The sequence below is a fragment of the Struthio camelus genome, chromosome 12, assembly GCF_040807025.1.
Source record: "Struthio camelus isolate bStrCam1 chromosome 12, bStrCam1.hap1, whole genome shotgun sequence".
Classification (NCBI taxonomy): domain Eukaryota; kingdom Metazoa; phylum Chordata; class Aves; order Struthioniformes; family Struthionidae; genus Struthio; species Struthio camelus.
The window spans coordinates 11,118,837-11,144,898 of record NC_090953.1 but is presented as its reverse complement, the minus strand read 5'-3'; the positions used below and the strand labels follow the sequence as shown (position 1 = coordinate 11,144,898).

Here is a 26,062-nt window from a genome sequence, read left to right as displayed (position 1 = left end):
GCTTGCAGTGTGAAATCCAGTTGCTTTTCCTTCATGTTTTCGGGTCTCCTGCAAAACTAACTCATTGTATCACATAATTAAAAAATCTGAGAGCTTCCATGCAGGAAAAGATTATGAATATTCAGGGTGACTTAAAAACAAGCAGAAAACAACCCCTTGTCCTTTGTATGATGATAGAAACAGCAGCTCTTTTGTTCTTGAAGCCAGCAAGTTTATCTTAGGGAAACTGAGGTACTGTATGTGGGAGTATAACTATCTAGAAAGTGGGAACAATTAAACTTACTTTGCTTTTATTTGGAGGTGAAACAATGAAGTTATAAGAGGCAAAACTCTTTTTGATGTTTCTTAAAGGCTTGGCTTTACTAATGTTTCCCATTAAGCTGAAAGTGCATGAAATATTTTCACATGGGCTGCTTTGGGATTAATTTTTTTCCTTCTTCCCTTCAACAGACTAAGACCTAGTGGGAAGTTAATTATTTGGGCCTGTGACTATTTCTCTTATTCACTTAGGAACCTGACACATCGTAAGGTGGATTGTTAGATACCACAAGGTATAACAGAATGAAAGGGTTAATATAGTCTCTGATTTTATGACAGCTCTGGAGGGTACATGAAAGCAAAATGATATTTATTAATTCTTCCTTTGGAAGAATTGCTGGCTCAGTCTGGTGCATGTCTCTAGTATTTTACTGTGTGCACAGTGCTATAAGGAAAAAAATGTGATGACAACTTTGCTACCTACTTTAAAAAAGAGACTTTAGCTGTAGGCAATGAAAATCAATCAGATGAGATCACCCTTCTCCTTCAGCTGATTGGCAGTAGTGATGAAAAGAGCTCAGGCCCCCAAATCAGCTTCTGATGTTGAAAGAGCTTCAGTGCCAGGAAGACCTAAAGCTACTGACACAAAGCTTTTGTTTTCTTGTTGATTCCAGCACATCCTTAGCTTTGGTTATGAAAAACTCAGGAAAAATCTTAGCGTCTTGTGGACTTGCTTGAGGGAATTTATGTGGTGGTAGGATTCCTAGTGTTCTCCTGAACCACTTGTCACATGTTCCTGCCTCTCCCTCTTTGCGTGGAGTTGATGTATACTCGAAGCCACCTTAGCTCCTGGGGGCTTCAGAAAAATAGCCCACAAGTTTCATATGTAGCAGGGAGAAATTTTGGATGTGTGCTGGGAGAACTGGTTACCTCCTGTAACCTCAGCAATCCTTTTCTTTTCCTGGAATGACATCCTGCTCCAGTGGTGAGAATTTAATGACCTAAAAGTGTTGGAGCTATTGTTTTTCCACAGCTCTGTTCAAGAGTAAAAGATGTCTGCGTTAAAGGCTTATGTCTCATTACGTGGAAGGAAAAGGATGTTAGTTAATCCAGTGGCTGCTCCTCTTTTTCCTCCCTTTCACTTGTGTATGATACCCTGGTGGCAGCATGGGGCTGGTGTGGGAGGTGGAAGGTCCTGACCTCGCAGAAGTTCCCAGATGCTTCCCTTGAGGGAGAAAGCAGAGCTATGCAAACACACAAGTATTGCCTGTGATCATTTCCCCTCCTTTTCTCTCTGCCCTCACTTACTTTTTTTTTTTTTTTTTTTTTTTTAGTTTTCTGTTTTAAAGGGCCTGAATACCACCTTTTAAATTTTTCGGTTTCATGCGGGATTCTGGAAGGTCCTCTGTGGGAAAATCTGGAGGGATCTGTGGGAAAATTACAGCAGGCCATTAGCCTCTTAAGTGAAAATTGTTTGCAAAAACATGGGAATTTTCTGTGTGACAGTATTTCACACCTCCATGTCAGTGGAAGATACTGCCTGTAGAAAGTGTCCGTGCTTTAACTGAAATCTTGGTGGGTTTAACTCCCTTTTCTCTACCTTTTAATAAAAAAAAAAAAGTGAATTACTGGTGGTCCATGGAGACCTGACTGCTCACACAATGCTGACTCCTGCTCTGTGTATATATTGCTGAAACATATTATGTTATTTCTATAATGTTGTAGTGTATTACTTTTCTGTGTAAGTAATTGCTGTGGTTGCCTCCTGAGCTTTTGGAAATCTTAAGTGGGTGGAGAAGCGCTAGTGAAACGCATTGTATAATAAGTTGTGAATCATACTATGAATAAGTTTGTGAGGCTTTTGCTTTAGAATGTAAAATCAATATCTGGGCCACCCACAGGTCATCATTTTCATGCAGTGCAAAGTTTAAAAGGTGCAGTAATTGAACGACTGCTCTCAGGAGAAGTTAATGGCAAATCTTTTTTTCAACAGACTTGAGCAAAGCTCTCCTGCCCTGATAAGGTATCAGGGAGCTTGCTGAGAGGGGGCTTGAAAATTCTTGCTGCTTTAGAATGAGCCAGTGTTGAGTTTCAGTTTAAAATAAGTTGGAGGTATTGTAAAATATTAGAACACTATCTTATGCTTTGCTAAGGTAAAAAGCAGCTATATACTTTTAATCTGAATGTTCTTTTCATAGCAAAAGAATTCAAGAAGTAGAAAAATCTTTATTGAAGGGATGAGATTGAATGTTTTAGTAAACTTAGCTCTGAAAACTTTTACAAAAATCTTATTATGCTTTGAGGTTTTCATAAAGGCTTGTGTGATTAAGTCAGTCTGGTCTATTTAGAATGAGAGAATGAGGTGTGTGTGTGTTTTTTTTTTTGGACAACGTTCTACAGTGTTCCCTGTTGCATCATCTAGCTGACTTGTTTGGTTTGATTTCCCCCCCCCCCCCCCCCTTGCTTTGGCTGCCCTGAGCTTAAGCTGATGGGAGTGCTGTACTTAAAATATTCCATGCATGACCTTAACAAAAGGACTGTTCCCTGACTGTAATATGGTACAGTTCAGGAAAAAATTAGGTCTGTTTCTGATATTGTGCTACAGTTTGCTCAGTGAAAAACTAGCTGTCAATTACTGTCCCCACAGGCCCCAACATACCAGTGGAACTGCATAAATATACTGTGTGGTTGGAGACTTCAGTCTGACTAGGCCGTATTCCTAGAAGAGTTTCTGCCCTGAAGTGAAAGGTGACTGAACACAGATGCCCGCTCTTTTTCTTAATCTCCAGAATCTTTGTCGATGAATTGACTTCCTAGCTACATTTTATCCAAAAATCATTTGCTAATTATACTCTTCTATTTTTAAATATTTATATTTAAATATAAATAAAAAGCCAATTTATAGCCTAGCTTCCATCTTAAGCTATAGTATCAGGGAGGTAGGTGTTTCATTATTTTGACTGTTCTGGACAAGTTTCTTAGTAACATCCCCAAAGGGCAACTGGAGTGGCATGCATACGGTGAGAATTTGTAAACAGGTCAGTTGATGACTTCCCTGTATGATAAATGCCAGTTAGGTAACTAATTTAGAGTTGTTCAATATAATGAGTTGCTTCCCTCTTTCATCACTGAATGCTTTCTGTTGCATTACCTGAACTCGCTGGTACATTGCTATAACTCGTTTAGATGTGAAAGTGCATTGTCATCAACAAAAATGTTAGGTTTCTCTGAACATCTTGGGCAGCCAGTTTATGTAATGTGAAAGAATAACGGTCCTCTCCAGCCGGACTCTACAGGTAGCCAATTTCAGTGAGGGCTGAACAAGTTAGTGCACCATCAAGTAAAGTTCTTCTGATTTTTGTTTTCAAAGATAAGATTGATATAGCTGCAAGAACATCATCCAGAAGATAGTGCTGTATCTCATTCTCCTGTCAAAAAGCAATATGGGGCAGCAGGCTGTATCAAAGCTATGCCAGAGCATTGCTATCTAATGGTTCCTCTGATCATTGGATGATTTTTAAGACTCAGTGATTTCCTAAAAGAGCAGGTAAAAAGAAAGAGCTATGAAAATAGCTAAGGATGCCATTACTGGTGTTAGTATTCAGTGTTAATAGCTTTCATGCTCATCAGTGAGTCTGCAGTTTAAAGCAAGAACATTTTTCAAATTGAAAACTTTATTTTTTCACTGTTTTCTCACCAATATTTTCTTACTTCCCCAGATTAACACTGTAGGATGCACAAAACAAGCATGTAGCTGGAAGACTGGTCAGCTACTACTGCCAACTTTGGTGAGTTGCCTTTTATTTCTGACCTGGAATCAATTACAGGGCTGCATGCATTTGGTTGGCAGAGATGACCTTTAGCGAGGCCCCTAACCCCTTACTGGTAACAAATGCGGAATAGAACAACAAGAATTATATTGGATCCAAATTATAGGGGGTATAAGCCGGAGAATGAAGTGTTGCTCTATGGTGAAGAGAATTCATAATCAAATTCAAATCCAGTAATCGGGTCACCCAGCAAGCCCTGCTAGAAACAGTGTTTAACCTCAAGCTACAGCTTACAAATGCAGTATATAGCTAAAAAGCATGCAGTATACCTTAAAACTTATGCTGCAGCTTGAGGGAAGTGAGAGCCTGCTTATAGCATGAAAGAAGTCATCTTTATTTCTCTTCTTAATTTTAAAGAAGATATTGTAGGAGCGTGACCAACCTGAAGTGCTGAGTGATCCCTCACATGCAGGAAAATATATATTGAGAGTGCAGTTGTACGTAGTAGGCTGTCTCTGTAACCTGCAGGGAGTGCAAAGGGAGAGCAGCAGATGTGTTGCCCTCCTCAGAAGATGCAGTTTTCCCCTGTACAAGAGCAGGGCTAGCTGGCAGAGGCAGCGCCCCTGCAAAAAGACGCGGGCTTTGCAGGGCACCTGCCTGTGGTGGGGTGAGGGCAGCAGAAGTGTTAACTCCAGAGTGCTCGGCACTGTGGACTCTGATCTACAATACGTGATCTTGCAAGGATATTGAACTAAGACACCATTTATCAGTGGGATTTCTTATATAAAATTCTGAGATGATTCAAAAAGTCTAGGCTTGTCTGAGCTCTCACAGGTGTCAGACTTTGCTAGTTATTCCTCAAGGCAACTGGGCACAGTTTTCACTCAAAGGTATGATCAAAAGATTCATCAGAGATGCTCTGGTTGATTGCCTGACAGATGAGCTAATATTTTTACAGGATTTGGTTTTAGATTTTCTGGATGTGATCCATTTCCAGCCATTAAGGCACTCTTCAGTGAGGCATTATATGCATCCTAAATGAAATATTGATCACTTTAACATTACTTGCTTTACTCTTTCATAAATTATTTTTATAATGCAGAGGTTTATGTTTTGGAAGAAGGCGTAATAGGGGAAGTGGTATTTGGCAGTAGATGCCCCCTGTTTGAGCTGTGGGCCAACTCTTGCTGGATGGTTACACTCTGCTTCTCAAACCTCCTTGTGTGTTAATGTCTGCATATGTTAGTGATCTGTGAATAGTCATCCACAGTGAAGCTAAAATGGACAACCTTGACTGTTTTTAAAACACTTTTTGACTATATGCTTCTAAAAACAAAATGATTACCACTGCTTTCATAAAGGTGATTGTTTTGTACTTTAGAGATGAACCAAAGGTTAACCTGGAATTATAAAGATCACTATAGCATGATGTTTCCGTCTATTTAGAAAATGTTCTGGGAAGAATGTTCTGCATAAAATCAAACATTTGTTCTTTGATTTAGAGATCTTACTTTTAACTTAATGTTTTTATGGCTTTAAATAAATATATTAAACTCAATGCTGTCATCACTGTCTTGAAATGGCCTTATTTTTAGAGTGTTTCTTTTAATTGGGGGCTAGATAGGATATCAAATTAAGCTCTCACTGAAGACTTTAAATTGGGTACTGAACAATTATTTTTGAAAAACCTGTAGTTTATGACAGGGATTGTGGTCCAGGTTGATAAGAGAGGAAAAAAATCAATTTAGACCTTTTCATATTTGAATTCATTAAATTGGACTTAGTCTATTAAAAGAACAATTAATTTATGGCAGCCAATATTATGGAATTGCATCAGGAGAAAAAAATGCAAGGTAATAATGATAGATTAATCAAGGTGCATGGATGGAACTTACTACCTTGAGTGATACTAATTTTATATTCCATTAAAAGATTGTAGTTAATAGTAATAGAGAGCCCAAGGATCAGGATTTGAACTGATAGATCCCTCTATTCACTTTAACTCTATATATTGCAAATAAGGATTTGGCACTGATGTGGTACTGAAAAGTCTTAAATGAAGTTCATTTTTATTCTTTGAATAAAATTTGAGTAGGTCTTTAAGTACATTTTTGTCTCCTGGCATACTTTGTACTGGTACCTAAAAGCAAGGTTTAGTCAGAACTATTTATATGTAATTCTGTGGTTAATGCACCAGACATTTTGGAAAAATGTATTACTATCTGCGTGTTTCCTAGGTCTGTTGAGAGCAGAGCAAGCAATTAGCACCTGAGAGATATTCCCTTTTAGTGTCTAGTTTTTCAGAAAGTGTTTACTGTGGTAGGTTAAATGCTACCATTTACTATATGCTCTTAAACAGAGTCTTTAGTTGTTGCATTGGTGGCCCACGTATCATGAGGCACTTGCAGCACGCTGTGCCCCAAACTTTGAGTTTAGGGATACTGAATATTTCAAGTCAGTTTTTACTGTCTAGAGTGAAAAACAGTGAGTAAGATGCTAGAATTCCTCAGTTAGCATGGTCAAAGTATTGTAAATCCAAAGGAAAATCTTCCTATGACTTTTGTTGTTTTCACAGTCCTCCCTGAGACAGCTGAAAAGGAACCCAAGTAGCAAAGTTTTTTTTGCAGTTAAGATAAGCATCTTTGAAATTCAGACTAATATTTGGTATGGTGAAGAAAAAAATGGTTATGTATGTGGACCCAGGTAGCTTTTAATGATGTAGCCTGGATACTGTTGTAATGGTGCCACAGCGGCACGCCTGACATCTGTGATGCGCTCAGACCGACCTCCATCACTAGGGACAGTGATGAAAAGGAAAATAGATTTTTGAAATTCATTTTTTAATTTCTATGAAACCATAGGTGCATTGTTGCTCCTGCCAAAAACTGCATTTGCCCACCAGTCCTTTTGATTTAATGTAGTCATGAAAACAGCCAAAAGAAGCATCCAGCTGCAGAATGGCCTAGCTGTGGTGACATGGGGCCCTGCTCAGGCTGCCTGAGAGGTGCAGAGTTGGTGCCTATGCCTGCATGGTCTCAGGCGCAGCAAGGTTGGGTACCTTGATGGCACACGCTAGGAAGTGCATTTTGCATTGTAGACTCCCTCACAGACTGGATCTTTCTGTGGTTCCATCGGAGATGGTTATAACCAAATTGATATCAACAGGATGTGCATACCTGCATGTGCCTGGTAGGATTTTGTTCAGAAAAGAATGGTAATAAATGCTGAGTTTCAAGTGAACTAAAACTGAAATTAATTAAATCTATGCTTTCTCTTTTTTCAACATGACAGAAAAGGCACTGGGATTGTTATGAACTGGGATGGTTGCTTTGCTTTTTTTAAATGGACCACAGTTGTGTGCATGGGTACCTAGTATAGAAAAAAATAATCCTTCTAAAATTAGATGCACAGACTGGAAAAATAGAGCTTCATGGCTTAGTCTCTCATGCCAAAGGTCATGGCAACATACTGGTCATAGTGTACCTGCTATGCAAGTGTCCTAGCCTTCAGGATTAGTGGAATATTTGCTTCAATTGAAATGATCGCTGTTCACTTAATTAAAGGATTCCCAATTCCCTTGCTGCTGTAAAAATAGGTGCTGTATCTCCTGGGGCTAATATGAAATTGCTAAATACTGATGATCTGTGGTAAGCTTGCTGTTCCAAAACCAATAAAATAGCTGTAGCAATGGCAAGCTAGCTGATCTTAAAGTCTTTGGTTACAAATGAATTGGATAAGTAGCTTTTTTCAGTGCCATGCATGTTCCAACCCTGGCTTGACTCAAGGAAGGTTGAAAGATCCCATTTGGCTCAACGAGTGGAACTGCCATGGCAGGGCCCGGAGGTCCTTTTAGGGGTGTGCTGGTGTCTGGCTGGGCCTTGATAAGGTCTGATCCGTTTTGCAGGCATACGGAACAAGGCTAACAGCCTGTCAGAGGCCTCTGCTAGTTATTTACGTTCTCTCTGGTTGTCAGACAGAAAATCAAAGGCGAAAAGAATTCTCATATGCGTGTCCCTTAAAAGAGAGAGAAATGTCATATGCACACAGAGGTTTCAGCTGAGACCAATCTCTTGTGGTACTACTGACAGTGGTATTAAAGCACACAAACAGTCCTCTCAGTTATAACAGTTATTGTTTCTAATTCCTTCTCCTCCCCCTTATCAATGGGACTAGTTCAGAAACTTGGTCAGGAAGGTAAAAGCGAAGGTGTGAGGTCCACTTCTTGTTCTGACAGTGGTGAGAATCGCTGCCCAGCCTAATCCCTTGCAGAAGCAAATGTCCCAGTTGCAGCCAGCTGCTAAGAGCGTGATTTCCCATGGCTGTGAATCCCAGCCTTTGGCTGGCGGTTTGCTGCTGAGCAGCAGAGCTGTTGTGGGAAGGTGGTGGGGCAGCCCACCTTTCAGGTGGCTGAGGACAGGCGTTGGAGATTAGGTCTGTTACTCTGGATTTGATTTACGTTGAAAGGGAAAGCTTTCAGCATAGCGCCTGAGGCCTTGGAGAATGTACTCTTGGTGACCTGCAGTGAATCTGTGGCATAATATGGCCAATAGTGTACAATGGGCAAAGCTGTGCTGAACTGAATGATGCAACAAAAAGCCTTTATGCTCAATAGGAAAATTGGATGAGGAGCATTACACTAGCATAGGTTTATCTAAAATCAAGGAGCCGCTCATTGCCTCCAAAGAGAGCAAGAGGAGGAAGTGCAAGAGTAAGAAAGCTTTTTAAATCCAGAAGGAAAAAAAGACAAAAGTTGGGTTTCTGACTTGAGACCTATTTCAAGATCCCAAGTACCTCTAAGCCATCAAATCACCCATAATCTTTGCAAATCTTCTGAACATGGCAAAGGTGTGGTGAGTAAAAAGAAAAGATTTTTTTGTTGTTGTTTAATGTCTTATTTGCTGTTTAACTAGATTCCCAGGCAATGCTCATGAATACCAGGGGATGCTTCATTGTAACTGTTGTTCAGCTGCTTGTTCATCAGCAATTTACAACAGTTTCATGCCATAGTTTGGTTAATGGGGTGTTACAAACCTGCTTAGGCCATATTTTGTCCTCTTCTGAAAGACAAATAGAAAAGCCCAAGAAGGTGAAAGTCAGCATTTCATGTAAATTGCCACTGAAACGTCTCATTGTGAAAACAACTGTTCTCCCATAGTGACTCTCCAAAAATCTTAACTAGGCTCCAGCAGATGCAAACACAGTGCAGACGGTGGCAGTAATTATGCTAACCAGCGATAAAAGCTTCCATTTATGTGGCCCATCTACATCCTCAATGCAATCACTTCCAATCACAAAATGCATCTAGCAGTTGGAAACCCAGAGCATTATTAGGCTGCATTGACTCTGCTCCCCACAGCTGAGGGAACATTCTTTCTCTGCAATACACTTTCCTAGCAATTTCAGGACCATTGAGATACACCCTTGAGTCAATTAAAATTATCTCCACTAAACTAGACTGCAGCTTTTAAAGTGTCGTCTAATAGCTCATGTGAGCAGTGCCCATCTAGATTACAGTTATATATGATGATTTTATAAAATATAGTTGATATTCTCAGCATGCCAGTTCAGAATGGAATTCTTATTCATTTCATTTTACTAACAACACAGTGCGTAAGCCATTTTTTAAAGCACGATACAGAATATTGGATGCATCTTGAAAGAATGAGCAAATTTAAATTGTGGTAGTTTTTCATGAGTTGAATTATAGCTGTTTATAGGTGCAGCAAAAGCTGCGCTTGCATAACAAGAGAGGCAAGTGACTAGCAAAACATATAAAAAAGCTTGTATATGCTGCTCGCTATTTCTGCAAATCTTTCCTTCCTTTCTCCTATTTCCTATATAACTGTTTTTACTCATCATAAGGTTCATTGGTAAGTTGTTGTAAAGCTACCACTGGAGACAGGAATGCTTATGAGGTGGGTGGGTTTTTTTTTGTTTTGTCTGTGGTCTGAGCAGGGGTTGGCAGTAAGCTGGGGAGTGATAGAAGTGGCAAATAGTCCAGTTCAACAGGAAATGAAGTTTTTTTCAGTGTCCTATCTACATCAGAAGTAGGGGTATTTAAATTCAGGCTTAGATATAAGCCTCAGTCCACTTTTTTTTTTCTTGTTTACAAAGAGGCATCAAGCAAAAAAGAACAAACTTTACTTTCTGTTTGACTGCTGGAAACCTGCATGGGCTGGAAAAAGACAGAAGCCCTTTTACATGGCTGCGTGGTGGCTGCTGTTGCTCCTGAGGATCGTGGCGCCGGAGTGCGAGGCAGAAATTGATGTTCTGAGCCCTCATTTTATGGGAGGGATGCTGGTAGTTTAATTTAGTAGCAGTGGGCTATGATATGAGCATTTCTCAGAAATAACGTATTGCTCGGAGATGATTGTGTTTTTAGAGGTAGTTGGAGGGATTCGGTATCATTTCAAAAGGATGCGTTTCCTGCGTAGACTAGAGGGTAGCTCACTCACTGTCCTTTGAAGAGGGATTTGAACATGGGATATAAGTTTGTAGTGCAGGGGTCACATTGGATATACACCAACTCTGGGTCTGTTGCAATCATCAGACTTTCTATTTTTTGGGAGGGGGGGCGTTATCTTGTATATGGCAAAGGGTTTCTTTAGAAAAATGTTTCATTAGACATCTGTGAGCTCTGGCACACCATCCTGCTATGGACTTACAAATCTTGACTTGGTCATCTGTTCTGTAGTGCAGTCTTCAGAGCGCCCCTGAAAAACTGCGTTGCAGAAGCAGCAGGAAATTCCCTCATCCATGGCTGAGCAATAAAAGATCTGCTGGGTTCAGAATGAGATCATTTCCTCACGTTTCATCCTTCACACAACTTGGTATGTGTGAGTCGACCCTGAGACTGGATTAATGTACGTTAGTGAAAGACAGGGAAAGAAGGAAAATCGTGGGAGGCCTTGAGAGGGCAATATTTGGCATTAGCTTTTAGACCTTGAAGCTATATTCAAAAGCAGCCCTCAGTCTAGGAGCAGGTCTTGGTAGAAGCTGTGCCCTGCCACGGCCTGAAGCCTCTTCTCCTCTGCCTCTTCAAATATTTAAAAATTTCCTTTCTTTTTTGTTTTTGTGAGCATTAAAGCATCAAAGACTTTAGAAGCTTAAACAAAGATGTCCTAGTTTAAGAGGGGTAAAATTCAGCATTAAAACTGATAGCTATTGACATGGAATTAAGCCCAGTAAATAATTTAAAACATGAAAAGACCTATTTAAAAACAACAACAACAAAAAAACGCTTGGGTTTCCCCCTCTATTGCTCTGTTTGTGGACCTCATTGTATGACAGGATGTGGACAGAAATGTGATTTAGAAATACAGTAGTTGGGTTTTGCTGGGAGTGGGGGTGGGGGGCTTAAGGAAAGCTGAACTGAGGTGACTTATTGTCTAGGCACCAGGCTTTGTTAAAGTAATTCTTTGATCAATGTTAGCAGTTGCAGAAAGAATACTTTATTCGTTTCATTTAGTTTAGTTCAGTTAAATAGCGTATTCTCTATTTAGAAACTAGGTTAAACTGAACCTGGAAAAAATAGGAGAAGCCCCTCTTCCAGTTCCTAAATAAATATTTCATTCAGTTCACTAGCTACAGCCAGTACTTATTTTGTCCTCTTATATGATAACCCTCTCTCTGATGCCTGTAGTGCATTTTAAGAAAACCTTTTGACAAATCAAAGCATTTAAATTTTTTCAGCATAATGATTGAATTTCAGTTTCTAAACAAGATTAGATAGAAGACCCAAGCAAAAAGTTAGCCTTGGAAATAAGGCATCACATTCAGCAGTTTAATGAATTGTGCAAAACTTAAAACCTGCTAAATACTATGCAATATAGTTACCTAAAATGTATTTATTTATATGTATCTTCCTACTTATCCCAGAATATGATACTTCTGTTAAAAACATCTACTTAGTCCTTAAATCAGCATATCTTACTAATACCAGTCAGTGAGAGTCAAGCTTTCATTAGGAAAATAAATGAAAAATACAAATGAAAACAAGGATTAAAATATTTAAATCAAGGTTTCTGACTTGAAGGTTGATACCACAGCTGAAGCTGATGATTCAAAACATCCATTTGTATAAATCCATCCTGATCGAATGCTGTATTTTTTTTTTGTCTTGGGATGTGTCGCTTGAAGTGGCACCGCTTCAGCCTAGCTAGCTGGGAGAGTGTAACTTGGCTGAGGTGTGGTGGCTGGGGTCAGGCTTGTGACAGGGCACCGCTCCGGGGGGAGGCTCGCGTGTCGGACCTGGTGCTCGGTCTCGCTGTGTATGTGAAGTTCAGTTTTCTCCTTCTCGGTGCTTTCGTGATGCTGTGCGTTCCCCCTCATCCTTATGTTACTTTTATCTGTAGCTTCTGTTTACTCTTCTGTTCACTCTACTGAAAACATTAAAAAAAAAAAAAAAAAAAAGAAAAAAATCCAAAATTGGAAACAACGCTAACTCAATGGCAAGCCCACAGTTAGGGAAATTGGTCCAATATTAAGCCCCCCACAGCACGTGTCGTGGAGGGAAGCATGTTTCAGATATCCACTACATCTGTTCAGTAAGTTGCCGCTAAAAGTAGCGGTTCTCACTTAAGGCACTCGTAGTAAGTATGCGAATGAACAGCCGAGATGAAGCCTGCCTAGCTGGTGCTTTGTGCGCCATGCTTAATGGCGGAGTAACCGGTAACTGATGGACCAACTTGGCTGAGCTTGTGTGTGTGGGGAGGTTTTTTTTTTCTTTTTTTTCTTTTTTTTAATCTGATGATGGAGTGGTGAGTAGGGGGTGGGTGGGTGTGCGTGTGGAAAGGTATAGTGGCATGGAACGGGTGACTACCTGGGGAATAAAGAAATAAATAGGAAATGAAGTAGTGAAAGATAGCGTATGTTTCTTGGTGTCTACATAAATAAAGTTCTGGAGTGGAGATACAAAAGCCTTGTGAAGGATGTTCTGGAAGACCCTCAGTGAGTGGAAGCTTTTAATTAGCTAAAGAGTTTATATTAATGCTTGAACGTGTGAAAAGTTAGACAATATCCTCACAAGGCTGAGGGAAGGATTTGCTGTCAGTTAGTGCAGTGACCTTTATAAAGTTCAGAAACCTTTCAATATCCTGCTCAGGAGAATGAATGAAAAACTAAAAACCGAAAAAGGAAATTGAGGAAAGATGTTGTTAGTAGTGGCTTCCTGGGAATGGTTCCCAGTGTTTGGATTGGTTGGGTCAGGGAGGTGAAAGGCTTTTAGTCACATATGGCTGAGACTTTATCTTGACATGGGCTATAAGGGGGACATGCTGCATGTGAACACTAAATTAATTTTTAAAAAGTGGAAAAAAACCTACAGACTTGCCAGATCTTTCACTGAAGCGGATATTGAGCTGCTGTGAGAGCTAGAAGATGAGAACTGGAATGATTCACAAGCTGAGGGGGAAGATCCATCCTTGAAAAGGAGGAAAAAAAAATCTGTTTTAGAATGGAGTAGAGGAATTTGTATCAGCGATCATTCAGTTGGATCCTTGCCTGACAGCAGATTACAGCATTCACTGGCTCTGGGGAGGCTTTAGTGAGAGCAGATCAACATCTACAACCAGGGAAAGTTCTGTGAACTAGCAGGAAACAACCTACTAATATAGAAAACATTCCTGTTTGCCATTGTATATTACAAAAATGATGAGAGAAACAGGTGACAGCATATTTGGAAAGCGCTCTTGAGGCAGCATATAGCAAACTCGGAAACAAAGTGGCTTGTAGTACAGTTCAGAGTAAGAGCACTGGTTTGGCACTGAAAAAGAACAAGAGATTAAAATAGAGGCATGTGTTAACAAATGGATTCATTTCCTTCAGTTTTGGACTGCTGTGCAACTGTTTTATTTCCTGAAAATCTTGAGACCTTGCCAGCCCTAGGAGTTCCTGCCTTCTGCTCTTCCTGATAATGCCCAGTGCCTGTTAAGCTGCCCTGAGAAGGGGAAACTTTTATCCTCGTTTTATCAAGAGTCACAAATAGGAGTGGGTGTAAAAGCTGACAGGCAACTTCTTGAGCTGTAATCTCACGGTCCTGCATTTGGGTGGCTTGTTATGACCATGCTAGCAAGGCGAGTGTGTTGCTTTTGTTGGAGACAGTGGGCCTTAATAGACATTAAACCATAAATAAGTGGAAAAGATGAGAAAGGGATGGCTAGAGATTGACTAATTGCTTCCATCCTGAGCAGGGCCATTACTTCTGTGTCAGGTTTAGTCAATTTGGATCACCACCTCTAAGTTTTAATTAAAACTGATGCTGCTGCCATTAATTGTATATTCTAATAACTTTAAATAATGCAGATGATTTTTATTCAGTTGTCCTCTTCTGGCCTTGCCCCACTGAGATCACTGTTAATTAGATACTACATTACATCCAGCAATGTCTTTATTGCTGTTAATGTTGCTGTCTGTTATCTGGATGGCTACAAAGTGAGAACGTGCTGAGAATTTAATAAGGCAGCAGGTAGTTTGAGGAGCAGATATTAATGGGTAAAACATCTCACATGACACATTTTTAATAAGTGACCCTTTCCCTCATAAAAGGGGATGATGCAATTCATGGTCAAAGCAAATAGTTAACTAATTTCAGAACAATTTTTCCTTCAGGTGCTTTAATTTAAAGGAAGGGATAAAGCTGTCATATGTGGAAGGGTTTCAGAATATCTCTTGCACATGTGCTTTACATCACACAGGATGTGGATAAGCATTATTAGAAATCTATTTGTGATGAATTCAATTTTGATGCTGCTAGATTTCAAAAGAGATGATAGCTGTATTTTTTGGGAGAGGACCTTTACTCTTCTCCACAAATGCCAGCCAGAAGGTAAAAAATTGGAAGAAAAATTTGGTAAATCATGGAACTCGAAGCTTTCAAAACTGAAAAGTATTTCGATTAGTGTTGCTTCTGTCATTGTTTTCATTGTAACCCCACCTTTTTTCTTTTTGAGAGAAATAGTTCCCTGGAATTGCTCAGTAAGAAACTAGAATATTCTTCACGAAAACCAAAATTTCAAACAAGATATTTAGCCAGATGTTAAAACTTGCTTATATGCGTCTTTGCCTGCTTAAGATGATTGCTATTTGTGCAAGCCTCCTTGGAAGTATAAATTTGAACAACTCCTGAATGCTATGCTCGCGCACTATGCCAGTGTGCGTTCTGCGGTACGGGTGGCCGCCTTGGAGATAAAGCTGGATGTTAAGAAGCTGGCTTCAGAGAAGCAGTGCCAGTCTTTCCACTGATGAAGCTTTCCTTTGAAGCTCTTGAGCTGTATTTTGTCTCCCGGTGCGTTTTTAAGGAGCGTTGTGTACATTTAGCAGCATAGATAAATGCACAAGGCTTTATTTCTGAAAGCTCCCTATAAACCTATATGGAGATTAGGCGCAGCTCGCTGCGAGCTGCCGGGTAGCCTTCCGTGGTTTTAAGGTTGTGCACTGCAGACCCTGCCCATAGGAATTCTTTCCTGAAATCCAGACCAAACTTTTGTTCCCTTCAATCAATCTCTTTGCTGTTAGTTATAGCAATTACCAGCCACTGAGATGACTATATATTTTAATGATGTTTTGGTCCTATAGTTAAAATGTAAAAGTATTTTTTTTACCCCAGCTTCGTGTTGTTGTGTTGAACCAAAGATGAAAGTGAATTTGAATATTTTGTTCTTGAGCGACAGTAATGAAAGAGGTAGATATGTTCCTTCAGGTCCTGTAGATGTGTAAGGGGAACTGCAAGCTACTTCTGTAGAAATTGCTCGTGTAAGGTAATTCTCTGCACGCTGTCTGTACTGAAGAGTATTGTGAACCATTTTTCTAATCTTCTCAGAAAACAAAATCCTGTCGGTTTATGCGCTGTATACTTCAGTGCTCTTCTGCATACAGGGATTACATTACAAAATGATTTTCAACATTGCTTATGAATTTAAAGTCTGGAAAAGAAAAGATCCTCCTTCAGGTTATGGGTTATGATTATATCTTTCTAATTACACACATCTAGTGAGGTTACGTCATGTATTCCACAGACATGACCAAAGCATATGGCTCAAGATTTACGAGATAAATACTAAAATGCAAACACATAACTGCAGAGTAATGTAATGTCAGTTAGGAAAATTGGGTTGGGACTTCCAGGCTAACCACAACTAGATCCAAGTGGAGGAAAAAATGTAGTTTTTCCTTCATCTGCTCTGCATTAGGCATTGCATTTTACAGTTGAGTTTCTGGCCATTGTAGTGCTCCTTACCACTGTGCTTGCACATACAGCAATCTTTGTGAATTTTCCTGACAGTGGGAGTAACTGTATGGGATTGCTGTGGGATTTAAAACAATTGTGGTAGTTGTGGTTTCTTATGCTCAGTGGATTCCCTAGTCCTGAATTTTCACTGTTTTGCCACACAGCTTTTGGACTGTAGGTTTGATAGTTTTCTCATGCTGGTGAGGTTGAGAGAGACTCATTTGATTCTGGTTTGATCATAACTGTATCGCTTGATGTCAGAAATATGAGCTATGACCTAATGTGGGGAAAGACAGACAGGTATAGCTCTGAACTTACGAGGAGCCTGTATCTCTGGCCGTCAGGGCAAGGTACCATCCATCAGCTGATCAGTCATATCCTATCTGTTTAGAAACAGTGCTCTGGCTCCTGCAAAGCAAAATTCAGAGTAGAAAAAGGGCATCTCTGCTTTGCAAAGAAAGGCACTGCCAATCTATAGCTCTTCATGAGTGATGACTCCAGTTCTATGGTTCCTGTTGGTGGTATGGGGGCAATTTGCCTTATGTTTTAGTAAATTAGTGCACTTGCTGGAATACAGCCTCTGCAGCTCCTTCTGAGATGTTTCAAGCACTCATAATGCAGTCACTTGTATCAGAAAGGTGACAGGATGGTGCTTTTTAGTGTGCAGAGCTGCTGAAATGTACCAACGTATTTCAGATACTGAGGACAAGCTGCCTCTGTAAAGCCATAAAAACACTGCAAATGAGAAAATAAAATACTCAGAACTGAATTTTGCTAGAAAGAGAAAGAAAAACAATCTTAAGTATCTACTGCCATTTTACTATCTATTTAATTCTGTAGGCCCAAAGTTAATGGGATGTAGTTTAATCATTTTGACCTCTTTTTTTCAAATTTGAGTTCCTAAAGTCAAATATCTATAACTATATTTAGACATCTCAGTGAAAGTGGCCTGATTTTCAAAAGGTGCTGAGCGATTACAGCGATGGGAAATGTGTGATAGCTTTTTGTCCTGAATTCCTAGGCTTAAAAATTAACACACAAACTTGTTGTTGGAGAGGATCAGCCTATGAGCTATTTTAAAAGGCTGGAATCGCATGGTGTTGTATCCTAATGGTAACTTTTTTTTTGAGTAGAAAAAAGGAGAATGACTTCAAGTGGCCCAAACAGAACTTACAAATGCATCTGAGTATTAAAAGGCAAAGAAAGGAGGAAAATCAGTTGAAGTGGTTTATTTTATGCTGCGCTGGAATAAAGGCAGCCAAACTGATGTAAAAAGACATTAAAAAAAGAAACTTGTTTCGCCTAGGTCCAACCTGAAGTATATTGTTTTAGTAGTAGTTATAAAATCTGGAAATTAGGGCATAGAATGGAAACGCTGACACTACTTTGAGAACAACGGCTAAAGGATGCTACTATAAAATGCGATGGAATCTTAAACAATATAGTTAATGCAGTAAACCTGTCAAATTCCTTTAACTGCAGGGGGTCTTCCTCGTTTGGTGAACTCTCAATCTTGCGTAAGATGTTTTAAACGACTGCATCTCTTTCCATTTTACAAGTGACTGCTGGGCATTTAGTTTTCATAATGTTGACTTTAGCATTCTTCAATGCTCTCTGCATATGTTTGATTTACTGCTGTTTTATAACTGCAGTGAATTGCCACAAATTGGGGAAAAATCTTATAAAATGGCAAAGAAAAATCACTTCTGCCTCACAGTAAGTTCAGAGTCTGGGATCTCTGCTTTTCGCCTTTTGTTTGCTTTTGCTTCCCTGGGCAAATGTTAAAGCTGCCCAGTGTAATGGGTCTGGTTTTTGGGCAGGCTAAAGGTTTTTCCACACTGTCATAGTAATGTTAAGCGGCCATAAACGGAACAGAAGCAAGTCCCTGAGAGCATGTCCTGAGAGAGAACCTCCTGAGATGCTTCAAAGCCTAATCTAGGGATATGTCTTTTTTGTTGGAAATCACATTCCTAAGGGGATGCACGGGGGTCTGTTGGAAGGGAAGAGGTGACTGGCAAACTGATTTATTTTACAAAAACTATCTTGTCTAGCTATATATGTATTATTGACTGCCTAAATGTCCCACAGAAGGTGAAGATTTATTTCACTGAAGATAAGATTTGGGTTTCCCCTAAAGAGTGGGTACTGTCAAGGAACAGCGTGCTGGTGCCCAAGTCAGCCTTTGGTGACAAAGGAGCTGGGAAGCACGCTCCCTGCCTAGAATCGAGAACTAGCACAAAAGAGATGCTTGAGGAGGGCCAAGGTCTAGAGTGGAAAAGCATTTTGAAATATGTGGCAGAGACCGATTTCAGTCTGCCCTGGTTTTATAGCGGGCACCAGAGTTCTCCGAATGACCTCTGTGTATGAGGAATGCAGAATACTTTAAAGGCCGTTCCCGAATGTAGTAGAGGAACACAGAATCGGGGCTGTTATTTCTGTTTCCAGCAGTGTGACGTTTCCTGCTCACACACGAACCAGCAATTGCTTCCTATTCCTAAACGCGTTTCTGAAGTGCAGGCTGATGCAGTGTCTAAACCTCACTGCTTATTCTCTCATTCTTGCGTCCAGATTGATTTTAGCTGTTTCTTGTAGATTGAAATGTAGTACTGTAAGAGTGCGTTTAAGACGTATGCACGCTGGCATTTAAACACTGTATTCGTAAATGCTGAACTCAGAACTGATCTGTGCAGCTGGCTGATGCAAGAAGGAGCTAAAAAGACTTTTCTTCAGTGTGATTAGTGCCTGTAGCTGTAATATTATGGTACACAACCCACATCAATACAGTTGGATGGCAGTTCCATACCCAAGTTGAACCATGATCCTGCAAGTGCATATACATGTAACTTATTTGCATGTTTAATGTTAAACACGTGTGCATGTGTTTGCAGAATTGAAACTCTTAAGTGTTTTTAAAATCAAATGAAATCCCAGCCAGAAGGCTGTACAAACTAGGCTTTATTTTTCATTGTTAATGATTCATGTTTATGAGGCAAACAATTCAAAGTTCTGGGTACAAATAAAGCTGATCATTACAGACCTTGCTCCAGCTATGAAATATAAATGATTGAACAAATAACTTGGGAGCTTTTAGTCTTTCAGGTCTTGAGTACAGTCAAAGGGAGTGATAGAGCATTGAAGGTTGACAGACTTGGACCATGACGGACCACTAGCAATAGATTTTTAAAAGACCTACTTGGGAAATAATCTACCTTCTCTTTTATTTCAGGCGGCTGATAGCTTGAGCCTTTGGTAGACTGTACCTGAGGCAGTAATGTATAACAAGTAATTTTCAGGAAGACAGATCCCCAACTATATAGAGCCTGGTCATTTCTGCTTCTCAAACATCAGGACACTGGTGGGATAGGGCTGATGTTTCTTGGTTCAGGGAGTGTTCCTAGTGAGGCTGTCGCTCTTAATGCGTATGCAAAAGCCCACCTGGAGAAAAAAGAGGGGCAAAGAGCCATGCCAAATTGGTGGTGCCTCGTTACTGCTGTTCTCTTATCATTTGTAAGTCTGGATGTAAGAAGTAGCTTAAAAGTAAGTGCAACTACTGTACCACCTTTTGCTTAAGAAAGCAGGTAACCTGCTGCTTTATGGGCCTGGGAAAAAGCAGTAGTAGATTACTGATGTTGTCTCTGTGTTTTCAAGACACCAGTGAGTGATAAAAGGTCTAGCTGAGATGGATACCCACTGAGAAAGGTGTGAAGAAACCACATTTCCCTTCCTTGGTAAATTAACTTTGGAGAAAAATATGTATCTTATTAAAATATTCAACTAAAGAAAACTGTTATCCCAAAAGAATAAGGGCGGAATCCAGCACAAATGAGGCTGCGCAGCTGCTGACTTGCATGAATTCCCTGATGCCTTGGGGAGGGAAGTACCAGCCCTTTGCAACGTGAAGAGGTTGTGTGACCATCTTTTCCAAAGGAAGCTGCTTCACTTAGCTCTATGGACGTTTACAGTGCTCAGCAATTTGAGGTTAGTGGAGTGCACTGAATGTGCAACATGAGCACTTTATGTAAGAGGAGATTTTTTTTTTCAGGTGCCCTGGAGCCTGGTCAGGCCAGGAAGAGTTTTAAATAAATCACTACCTACAGCCGATGGTGTGGTTTTTGGCTGACATGTCTGTCCTAAAGTTAAACCAAACAAGGAGGAAAATGTTATGTAGCTTGAAGATTTAAAAGAAAGGAAAGGCTGCTTTAAAAAAAAAAAAAAAAAAAAAATTGAAACAAGAAGAATCTTTGTGTTCTGTAGCCTGTGTTGCAGGCTTTAGCAATGGATGAGTAACATTATGGCATAAAACCTGATTCCAGTGGAGCAGTCTGTCTTCCAAGCAACCTTTTTATGAGCCAGATCTTGATCTATTTATTTCCTATACTCAAAGTTATTGCCATGGTATCATTAAGCACCAAGTGTGCTGTTGGTGTTCCATAAATAGGAATGAATAATTGTTGTTATAGCCCTAAGACTGGACTAGTTCCCAGCTCTTGGTTCACTGGAGAGACAGTAGGATTATAAAGAGCTTTTAGACCCTCAGAATTGAAAGATGACTTTCTGGAAATTTTTAGGTGCGTTATCATGTTTTTAGGCCAAAGAAAGGATTTAGGTTATTTCTTTTAGGGCATCTGCAGGAGGTCAAATATTTCTCAGTTGAGTCTGATCTAATGCAGAGTTGGCATCTGTGGTCCTTTTGAGAAGCCAGTTGGAAAGTACATATTTTGAACTCCATCAGGCTACAGTGGTAGCCCTTCTAAAACAATCCTGCAAGCCTTACGCCTGCAAATATATCACAATTTAATACATAACTGAAATTCATTTTTTCCCAAGAGTTTCTCTGATTTCTTTTTACTGTTTATACCATACTTCATCTATAAACAGTTCACTATTTAAAACTGATACGTCAAAGTGATATTATGCTAAACAAGGAGTGAAATAGCGCTATTATAGTTTGTTTTGCAGTGTACAAGAAGGAGGAAATCCAAACAAAATGTCATAAACTGGCTAATTTTCTTGCACTCTTCTCCTTATAAAACTTGACCAACCACCAACAGATGCATGTTTCATGCAGGTGGTGGCAGTAATTATGCTAACCGGATAATAAAAGCTCCTGTTTTTGGGGTCCGTCTTTAAAGCAACCACTTTCAGTCACAAAATGCAGCTAGCAGTTGGAAACGGGGCGTTATTAAAATCCATTGATTGAACTCCTCATTGCTGAAGGAGCCACCTTTTTTTTCAGTGCCTTTTTCCAGCAATTTTAGGACCTTTCAGATACTTGGATAGTTTGAATTTGTCTTCAATTAACTGATCTAAGTGTTGTCTAACACTAAACTGGATTGCATTAATTCAATACTTCAGTGTATTGTGCAAGTACAGTGTTCAGTGGATACTGAGAAAAATTAAACTTATACTCTGAGCTAAATCCTTAACCATTTTGCCTTCAAATCTTTCTTAGGAAGAGATGAATGTGGAAAAGCTAATTCTGTTTTGATCACCTTCTTACCCTTGTGATTTTGGGTCAGATCAGAGCTGAAAAGGCTCCGAGCTCAAAAGTGTGAAGGTAGGTCCCGCGTGCCTAGAAGGAAGAGTATGTGCCTGAAGGGAAAAGTGCTAGTTTTTAAAGACTGGTGAAGTTGCTTTTAACTGATATTCTGTGCTTCTGTATCTCTTTTCAAAAGCAAGAGAAATTTTAAATCTGTCCAGGACTGAACAGGAAAAGTTAGAATAAATTCATTGCTGCTTCAAAGTTGACAACAGATAAAATTATGCCAGTGTCTCCTTGTGACTTCCATCTGTTCAACTTTTAAAGATGATTGCATGGGTGAAATGAATCCATTGCCTGTGTTGCTGAAACGCAACAAGGAGCAGTAATTCCAGTAAACTTCTTTGTTCAAAGGTAGTTTTCTTTCCCTTTCAGTTTTCTTTTTTCTTCCTTCTGTAGGAGGGCAGCAAAGCTAACCTCTGGTTACAGTGTGGTCCCTGCTAAGCAGGGAGTAACTGTGGTGGATTACACAGGTATCCACCCGTTGGACCATGCCCTCCCTTGTCTCAGTGGGAGAAGGATGGCGTCATGCTGAAGAAAGCGCTCTTGATGATTAACATGTTAAAGTACCCTGTCAGCAGCATTAGCCGTTGAGTGCAGGCGTAGACTTTGTTTCATTTATACTTCCCACTACAAAGTCTTGTTGCCTCAAATTCAGTCCAGTTTGTTTAAAACTGGTATGTTTAAAAAAACAACCTTGGATTGTGAATTCAAATATAGTTAACACTGTTGACTGAGTGCTAATAATAGACCTCGTTGCCTGTACATGAACTGCCTTTGGTCTTTACTGTACTCCTGCATAATGTGCAGTGATTTTTACTGTGCACGTATGTTTGGTGGTTCAAACCAAGCTGTGATGTGGCAAATAGGCATGAGAGTCACTGTTTTTGTACGATTGGTCTTGCTGAGAATGCATGAGGAAATTTAAACATATGCTTGAATGTTTGCTTTATTAAGTTAAGCTAGCATTTGCCAAACTTCAAGTGTTGTAGTGCACAATTTTTAAAGGAAACCACAAATTGTTGGTTTGTCATTTCCCAAAAATGCACTGAAATGGCTGTTATGGAATAGTTCAGTATTAGGAGTTGTATGGAATTCATATAAACTAAGAAAAATAATAAATTGAACTTTTAAATCCTAGCATAATTTTTATTTTGTTACATAGCTTTTTTTAAAGTTAAAATGACATTTTTCCAGGCAAATGGTATGTTAAGCGAACAGATTTTTTTTTGATATAGATTTTACAACTCGAGCACTTTAATTCCTCTAAGGAGCTTAATTGTTTCGAGGAAAAAACCTCTCAACCTCAGCAGTAGATTAAAGGCCTATTGCTAAACTGCTTGCCCAGATAAAATCGTTTGTATTAAAAAAAAGCCAATTATAGTGCTTTCCCCATAGAGTGTTATATTCTTGCAACTAACAAGTGCAGCTTCCATTCTGCTTTTCTGGAGATGCCAGGCTGAAATGCTTTGCTAATGTGGCTGCTCCGCTTCTGTGCTTTGACTTAGCAGATTCGGAGATAAGTTGGGCACTGCTCTGTGGCGTTGCATTGCGTAGCCAGCGCTGGTAGTTGCTAACCTTCCTATAAAGTTCTGAGCGGTGCTTGATGATGCTATAGTTACCGTTATGGTCGTGCTAGCTTTGGTGAGCTAACTGTTGCTGCTGTGGTTGCACAGTTGGAAAATCTTGGAGAAAGAAAACTGGTTTTCCTCAGATTTAAAGTAAGGGGGGGGGGGAATTTTGTAGGAATCATTGAAGAGATCATGGGTAGATGACATGGTGTGGGAAAACAGTAAGAGAGATGATTTTCCAGAAACCTTTATCCAGCCTGAAGAATAACTAACAAGCAAGAAGATTATTATACTCATTCAAGTTTGCTAGCTTATTTACCCGAAGGCAAAGTATAATGATTTTCTAAATGATTTTATTCATAAAATGCTTAAATGGATAACGTAATTTTACAGAGATATTGTAGGAAGATTTCATTGTTATTTCTCACAGTATGAGTTGTGAATGAGGAGGAAGGTAAAGGCTTCAAGCTGTTGCTATTAAGAGATGAGATCGGGTCTATCTGTTGGTTCACTCCCATTTCAGCCAGACAGTTTTCACCTTGAAAGTTGTGGCTAGTCTCAAGGTTGTAATGTTGTGGCTGTGATTATCTGAGAGAAGCAAAGTCCACTGGAAAAGGTAGTATTTTTATCTCCCCCTTTGGCAAACTTTCTTATCTGATACTGTTGTCAGACCTAAGCAGATCTTCAGGTTGGATGGATGCTGAGCAGAGGCTCTTGCTGGACATGTCTTAAGGGTGCAGGGCAATGTGACAGGTGAGCTGGTTCTAAGATGGAGGTCCCATAGGTGCATCAGGCGGTGAGATGGAGGATTGCCTCAAACCATAGGCTGCTGCTGGAAAACATCTTGAAGCAGCCGTAATGGCCCTGTCGCTTTGGGAGCCTGACCTGCAGCTGCTTGAGAGATTGCAGAGTGGCTGACCAGCAGCACAGTCCCAGAATGCAGGAGAGGGGCACGTGTCGGGGCTGCAGGTGTTCCAGCAGAGTCTTGTCAGGCTGGGGCCAGTAAGAGTGATGCTTCTGGTATGTCTACATAGGTGGTTTATGATTAAATAGCAGGAAGATAGGAAATGCACTAGTAAGAATGAGGCGAGTGAGATTGTGGTCTGTGCAGTTATATACATACCTGTTTTACCCCATTACAACTGAGACTTATAAACACCTCTGAGACATCGCCATCTTACTATCTATAAATGCCTAACTACTGTCAAAACAAAATTGTTCCGTTTCTGGGAAACGTATTAGGCTTTGATCCCTGCAAGTCATGGTCGATAAATTTGTCAGGAGAAGAAACTTCTGACGAGTTTATTATTTTGAAATGCAAAGGTTAGGGGGTTTTTGTTTGTTTAGAAGTGTCTCTTGATGTAAGACTTGTTAGCATGAAATGCCCTTACTTATTCTTGTGTTTTAAAAGTAATAGCTTTGGAGCAGAGGACACAAATAGCCTGTGATAACTGTAGGAAATAAAAAGCCTCCATAGTAAAATGCAGCTTCATAATCTAGATTTCAGTTCGCTGGAGTGCAAGTCACTCTTTTAGGACGATTAAGTCATGTTTTTTATTTCTGTATACATGTATAATTTGAATTTTGTACCGCCTTGCATTTGCTCAGGGTATTTTTCTCCACTGTGGAAAAGGTCTTATCTAAAGCAAAGAGCTTCTTTTAGTGGTATTAATATTTTTAACTTTGGACATACTTTTCATGGTAATTTAATGGAGTTTAACAAGCAGTTAATGACTTTAAAGGCAAACGAGTTCTAGGATAGCACAGTAACCTGAAATCTGTCTATAGTGACTTTCAGTCCTTTGTCTTGTCTTTTCTCTCGAAGACTACGTCTGCTACTGCAGTTTTCTGGTCAGTGTCCAACCAAAAGCCAGTGCTGGTAGAAAAACTGTAGCACAACATGGACAGACGTGTCCAGTTTGGGTCAAATTGTGCTGAAATAGATATCTGTGCAGCTGAGTTGTCTTGTTCTCGGTGCCCCTGCAGCTCATGGGCAGGCCAAGGCTTGTGTCTTTAAAGCAAAATCACAGATACTGTTTATCTTGAAAATGTCAAGCTAGCTTAAAATACAGGGTCAATTAGTAACTTCAGTAAATGTGGACATCTTGAATTTTTCGGAGTAAACTTTTCTTGAATTAAATTTCCAAGTAGCCCTCCTTGGAGATAGCTTCTTGCTCATGAGGAGTTGAGTAGCTTATCAGAAGAGGTAGCTGAGGCAAGTATTAATTCAGTGATTCAAGAGCATATTAGATAAGACAGGAACGACTATGTTGTGAAGGAGTCCTGCCAGTTGCCAGAGAACCAGAATAAAAGAATCTGAAGTATCTTGCTAGACTAGTTTTGTTCTTTTGATTCTGTATGTGTTTTGCTGAAAGGGACAGTTCAAAGTAGGAGCAACAGGTTTTGTTCTTGTGCTGTTCTTGGTTTTCTTTCTATAAATGCTCTTCTGAAGATTTCCTGGTATGCTGACTAAATCTCTAAACCAAAAGGATCCCTTTCTCCATCTCTGAGCCATGTTTGGGGTAAAACAGACTTAGAAACATTGCAGTACAGTTCATGATGATAAGACCTAAATGAAGCTTCCAGAAGAAATTTAGGGAATTGGCCTTTTAGCCAGTGACAGTCTTGTAGCTGGCGTTAGTGATGAACATAACAGCAAAGAATGATGAGTAATGTGTTGCTGGATATGTCGTTATTC

The 26,062-nt window shown here is 39.8% G+C and overlaps 1 protein-coding gene across 1 annotated transcript in view; it reads left to right on the top strand.

The window, feature by feature from the left end:
• Positions 1–2,911: 2,911 nt before the first annotated feature.
• The window catches only part of TMC3 (transmembrane channel like 3), a 200,215-nt gene continuing 177,064 nt past the window's right edge, over positions 2,912–26,062 (top strand). The window contains exons 1-2 of the mRNA XM_068957990.1: positions 2,912–3,006; positions 3,978–4,046. The gene's annotated coding sequence lies outside the window, so the exon portion shown is untranslated. The remainder of the gene's footprint in view (positions 3,007–3,977; positions 4,047–26,062) is intronic.